Source organism: Arachis hypogaea, chromosome 18, assembly GCF_003086295.3.
Source record: "Arachis hypogaea cultivar Tifrunner chromosome 18, arahy.Tifrunner.gnm2.J5K5, whole genome shotgun sequence".
Lineage (NCBI taxonomy): Eukaryota > Viridiplantae > Streptophyta > Magnoliopsida > Fabales > Fabaceae > Arachis > Arachis hypogaea.
The window spans coordinates 56,233,266-56,239,941 of NC_092053.1; the positions used below are offsets into that span (position 1 = coordinate 56,233,266).

At 37.3% G+C, this 6,676-nt stretch overlaps 1 non-coding gene across 1 annotated transcript; it reads left to right on the plus strand.

The window, feature by feature from the left end:
* The first annotated feature begins 3,104 nt into the window (after window positions 1-3,104).
* On the plus strand, window positions 3,105-3,212 carry LOC112773646 (small nucleolar RNA R71). The gene has a single exon (XR_003188186.1). It is a non-coding gene; the product is annotated as a small nucleolar RNA R71 (small nucleolar RNA).
* The last annotated feature ends 3,464 nt before the right edge of the window (window positions 3,213-6,676 follow it).

A 6,676-nucleotide genomic window follows, 5' to 3' on the forward strand; every position in this document is an offset into this window, starting at 1 on the left:
TGCTTCAAGAATCATTTTTATGATTTTTCAGATTATCAAATAACATGTCTCCTAGTCATCATTCTTTCAAGAGCCAACATATTTAACATTCTTAAACAACAACTTCAAAAGACATATGCACTGTTCAAGCATACATTCAGAAAACAAGAAGCATTGTCACCACATCAATATAATTAAACTAAGTTCAAGGATAAATTCGAAACTCATGTATTTCTTGTTCTTTTGAATTAAAACATTTTTCATTTAAGAGAGGTGATGGATTCATAGGACATTTATAACTTTAAGACATAGTTACTGACTACTAATGATCATGTAATGAAGACACAAACACAGATAAGCACATAACATAGAAAACGAAAAACAGAAGAAATAAGAACAAGGAATGAATCCACCTTAGTAATGTCCTTGAGCTCTTCTATGTCTCTTCCTTGTCTTTGCTGCTCCTCCTTCATTGCTTTTAGATCTTCTCTGATTTCATGAAGGATGATGGAGTGCTCTTGATGTTCCACCCTTAGTTGCTTCCAATAATTGTGTGGAAGAAAATGTATCCCCTGAGGTATCTCAGGGATCTCTTGATTTGCAGTCAAATGTTCTACCACTGAGCTTTAGACCCTTGATAGAAGCTTTTGTCTTCCCTTTCCTCTTTCTAGAGGCTTCTCTGGCCTTAGGTGCCATCAATGGTTATGGAAAAAAACAAAAAAGCTATGCTTTTTACCACACCAAACTTAGAATGTTGCTCGCCCTCGAGCAAAAGAAGAAAGAATAGAAGAATAAGAAGAAGATATGGAGGAGATGGAAGGAGATGTGTATTCGGCCATATGGGTGGGATTGGGTGGGGAAGAGGTGAAGGTAAGTGAGTGTATGGATGTGAGTGGTAGAGGGCTAATAGGGAAGAGTGTTTATTGGGAATAGAGGATGATTGAAAAGAGGGAAGAGAGTGAGTGGAGGTATGTGGGGATCCTGTGGGGTTCACAGATCCTAAGATGATCCTGTGGGGTCCACAGATCTTGAGGTGTCAAGGCGTTTACATCCCTGCACCAATTAGACATGTAAAAATGCCTTTGCACCCAACTCTGGGCGTTCAGCGCCAGGTTGGTGCCCATTTTGGGCGTTCAACGCCCATTTGCTGCCATTTCTGGCGTTGAACGCCAGAACCATGCTTGTTCTGGGCGTTCAGCGCCAGAACTATGCTCTGTTCTGGCGTTTGAACGCCAGACAGATGCTCCTCCAGGGTGTGATTTTTCTTCTGCTGTTTTTGATTCCGTTTTTGAATTTTTTGTTTATTTTGTGACTCCACATGATCATGAACCTAAGAAAACATGAAAAACAATAAAAATAAGAATTAGATAAACATTGGGTTGCCTCCCAACAAGCGCTTCTTTAATGTCAATAGCTTGACAATGGGCTCTCATGGAGCCTCACAGATGTGCAGAGCTTTGTTGAGACTCTCCAACACCAAACTTAGAGTTTGGATATGGGAGTTCAACACCAAACTTAGAGTTTAGTTGTGGCCTCCCAACACCAAACTTAGAGTTTGACTGTGGGGGCTCTGGTTGACTCTGCTTTGAGAGAAGCTTTTCATGCTTCCTCTCCATGGTTGCAGAGGGAGATCCTTGAGTTTTGAATACAAGGGAGTTCTCATTCCATTGAAGGACTATTTCACCTCTGTCAACATCAATCACAGCTCTTGCTGTGGCCAGGAAAGGTCTTCCTAGGATGATGGATTCATCCTCTTCCTTTCCAGTATCCAGGACTATGAAATCAGTAGGTATGTAAAGGCCCTCAACCTTTACTAATACATCTTCTACTTGTCCATAAGCCTGTTTTCTCGAGCTGTCTGCCATCTCTAGTGAGATTTTAGCAGCTTGCACCCCATAGATTCCCAGTTTCTCTATTACAGAGAGGGGCATGAGGTTTATACCTGAACCAAGGTCACACAGAGCTTTAAAGATCATGGTGCCTATGGTACAAGGTAATATGAACTTTCCAGGATCCTGTCTCTTCTGAGGCAATGTCAGTTGATCCAGATCACTTAGTTCATTGATGAACAAGGGAGGTTCAACTTCCCAAGTATCAATGCCAAATAATTTGGCATTCAGCTTCATGATTGCACCAAAAAGCTTGGCAGTTTGCTCTTCAGTAACATCCTCATTCTCTTCAGAAGAGGAATACTCATCAGAGCTCATGAAGGGTATAAGGAGGTTCAATGGAATCTCTATGGTCTCTAGATGAGTCTCAGAGTCCTTTGGTTCCTCAGAGGGAAGCTCCTTATTGATCACTGGACATCCCAGGAGGTCTTCCTCCTTGGGATTCACGTCCTCTCCTCTTCTCACAGGTTCGGCCATGGCGCTTATGTCAATGGCCTTGCACTCTCCTTTTGGGTTCTCTTCTGTATTGCTTGGGAGAGTACTAGGAGGGATTTCAGTGATCCTTTTACTTAGCTGGCCCACTTGTGCTTCCAAATTTCTAATGGAAGACCTTGTTTCATTCATGAAACTTACAGTGGTCTTAGATAGATCAGAGACTAGATTTGCTAAATTAGAAGCGTTTTGTCCAGAGTTCTCTGTCTGTTGCTGAGTTGATGATGGAAAAGGTTTGCTATTGCTAAACCTGTTTCTTCCACCATTGTTAAAGCCTTGTTGAGGCTTCTGATCCTTCCATGAGAAATTTGGATGATTTCTCCATGTTGAGTTATAGGTGTTTCCATAAGGTTCACCTAAGTAATTTACCTCTGCTATTGCAGGGTTCTCAGGATCATAGGCTTCTTCTTCAGAAGATGCCTCTTGAGTACTGTTGGATGCAGCTTGCATTCCATGCAGACTCTGAGAGATCATATTGACTTGCTGAGTCAATATTTTATTCTGAGACAATATGGCATTCAGAGTATCAACTTCAAGAACTCCCTTCTTCATAGGCGTCCCATTATTCACAGGATTCCTTTCAGAAGTGTACATGAACTGGTTATTAGCAACCATGTCAATGAGTTCTTGAGCTTCTGCAAGCGTTTTCTTTAGGTGAATGGATCTGCCTGCAGAAGTATCCAATGACATCTTAGATAACTCAGACAGACCATCATAGAATATATCCAGGATGGTCCATTCTGAAAGCATGTCAGAAGGACACTTTTTGGTCAACTGTTTGTATCTTTCCCAAGCTTCATAGAGGGATTCACCTTCTTTCTGTCTGAAGGTTTGAACATCAGCTCTAAGCTTGCTCAGCTTTTGAGGAGGAAAGTACTTGGCTAAGAAAGCCGTGACCAGCTTATCCCAAGAGTTCAGGCTATCTTTAGGTTGAGAATCCAACCAGATTCTAGCTCTATCTCTTACAGCAAAAGGGAAAAGCATGAGCCTGTAGACTTCAGGATCTACTCCATTAGTCTTTACAGTATCACATATCTGCAAGAATTCAGTTAAGAACTGAAAAGGATCTTCAGATGGAAGTCCATGAAACTTGCAGTTCTGCTGCATCAGAGAAACTAATTGAGGTTTCAGCTCAAAGTTGTTTGCTACAATGGCAGGAATGGAGATGCTTCTTCCATGTAAATTGGAATTAGGTGCAGTAAAGTCACCAAGCATCTTCTTTACATTATTATTATTTTCGGCTGCCATCTCCTTTTCCTGTTTGAAAATTTCTAACAGGTGCTTACTGGTTAGTTGTAATTCAGAGTCCTTTCAGGTTCTGGATCTGCTTCAACAAGAATATTCTTGTCCTTGCTCCTGCTCATATGACAAAGAAGAAGGCACAGAAAAATAATAATAATAGAGATCCTTTTTTTTTCTTTTTTTTTTTTGAATGAGGGAGAGATGTTAGTAGATGAATAAATAAATAGAATAAGATGAGAGAGAAGGAGAGATAATTTTCGAAAATTTTTGAAAAGGAGTTAGTGATTTTTGAAGATGGTTTTTTGAAAATTGTTAGTATTTTTCGAAAAAATTTTTTTTTTTTGAAATTAAAAATAAAAATGATTAGTTAATTAAAAAGAAATTTTGAAAAAGGGGGAAGATATTTTCGAAAAATGAGAGAGAGAGTTAGTTAGGTGGTTTTGAAAAAGTTAAGAAATAAACAAAAAGTTAGTTAGTTGGTTGAAACAAATTTTGAAAAGATAAGAAGTTAGGAAGTTAGAAAAGATATTTTGAAAAGATATTTTTGAAAAAGATAAGATAAGAAGATATTTTTGAAAAGATATGATTGAAATTAGTTTTGAAAAAGATTTGATTTTTAAAATCTCAATTAATGACTTGATTCATAAGAAATCACAAGATATGATTCTAGAACTTAAAGTTTGAATCTTTCTTAACAAGCAAGTAACAAACTTCAAATTTTTGAATCAAAACATTAATTGTTTATGTTATTTTCGAAAATTTGATTAAAAATAAGAAAAAGATTTTTGAAAAATATTTTTTAAAATTTTCGAAAACAATTAAGAATTTTGAAAAAGATTTGATTTTTGAAAAAGATTTTGAAAAAGATAAGATTTTCAAATTGAAAATTTGATTTGACTCATGAGAAACAATTTGATTTTTAAAAATTTTTGAAAAAGTCAACTCAATTTTCGAATTTGATGAGAGAAAAAGGGAAAGATATTTTTTTGATTTTTGACTTTTTATAAAAACATGAAAATTATGCAATGCATGAAATTTTTAGATCAAAACAATGAATGCATGCAAGAATGCTATGAATGTCAAGATGAACACCAAGAACACTATGAAGATCATGATGAACATCAAGAACATATTTTTGAAAAATTTTTAATGCAAAGAAAACATGCAAGACACCAAACTTAGAATTCTTTAATGCTTAGACACTAAGAATTCAAGAATGTATATGATAAACATGAAAAGACACAAAACAAAAAATCATCAGGATCAAACAAGAAGACTTACCAAGAACAACTTGAAGATCATGAAGAACACTATGAATGCATGATATTTTCGAAAAATGCAAGATGCATATGCAAGTGACACCAAACTTATAATGTGACTCAAGACTTAAACAAGAAACAGAAAATATTTTTGATTTTTATGATTTTCTAATTTTTTTGGATTTTTATTTTATATTTTTCGAAAATTATTTAGAAGGAAAGAAAAATAAGGATTCCAAAATTTTTAATATGAATTCCAGGAATCTTGCCATGTTAGTCTAAAGCTTCAGTCCAGGAATTAGACATGGCTCACTAGCCAGCCAAGCTTTCAATGAAAGCTCCAGTCCAAAACACTAGACATGGCCAATGGCCAGCCAAGCTTCAGCAGATATGGATACTTTTCATGTATAGAATAACTAAGTGTGTGAGAATCTCTTCATTTGTGATGGTAAGTTGAAACCCCAGTCCAAAAATTAGACATGGCTTACAGCCAGCCAGGATTCAACAAATCATCATGAAACACTAGAATTCATTCTTAAAAATTCTGAAGAAAAATATATTTTTGAAAACATTTTTTTTTTCGAAAACAGATGAGAGATTTTTGAAACTATTTTTGAAAAATTTTTGAAAATAAAATAAAAAGAAAATTACCTAATCTGAGCAACAAGATGAGCCGTCAGTTGTCCAAACTCAAACAATCCCCGGCAACGGCGCCAAAAACTTGGTGCACGAAATTGTGATGTCCAGGCTCGAACAATCCCTGGTAATGGCTCCAAAGCTTGGTGCTTTGATCTTAATTCATAATTGTCACAACTTCGATACAACTAACCAGCAAGTGCACTGGGTCGTCCAAGTAATACCTTACGTGAGTAAGGGTCGAATCCCACGGAGATTGTTGGTATGAAGCAAGCTATGGTCACCTTGTAAATCTCAGTCAGGCGGATATAAAATAATCATGGTGTTTTCGAATAATAATTAATAGAATAGGGATAGAAATACTTATGTAATTCATTGGTAGGAATTTCAGATAAGCGAATGGAGATGCTTTCGTTCCTCTGAACCTCTGCTTTCCTGCTATCTTCATCCAATCAGTCTTACTCCTTTCCATGGCTGGCTTTATGCAAGGGCATCACCGTTGTCAGTGGCTACATCCCCTCCTCTCAGTGAATAATATGCTCACGCACCCTGTCACGGCACGGCTATTCATCTGTCGGTTCTCGATCATGCTGGAATAGGATTCACCCTCCTTTTGCGTCTGTCACTAACGCCCAACAATCGCGAGTTTGAAGCTCGTCACAGTCATTCAATCATTGAATCCTACTCAGAATACCACAGACAAGGTTTAGACCTTCCGGATTCTCTTGAATGCCGCCATCATTCTAGCTTACGCCACGAAGATTCTGGTTAGGAGATCTAAGAGATATTCATTCTAGCTTAATTCATGTAGAACAGAAGTGTTTGTCAGGCACGCGTTCATAAGGGAGAAGGATGATGAGCGTCACACATAATCATCACCTTCATCACGTTCTTGGGTGCGAATGGATATCTTAGAAGCGAAATAAGAAGAATTGAATAGAAAACAGAAGTACTTTGCATTAATCTTTGAGGAACAGCAGAGCTCCACACCTTAATCTATGGAGTGTAGAAACTCTACCGTTGAAAATACATAAGTGAAAGGTCCAGGCATGGCCGAGATGGCCAGCCCCCTAAACGAGATCACAGGATCAAAATACAATCCAGGATGCCTAATACAATAGTAAAAGGTCCTATTTATAATAAACTAGCTACTAGGGTTTACATGAGTAAGTAATTGAT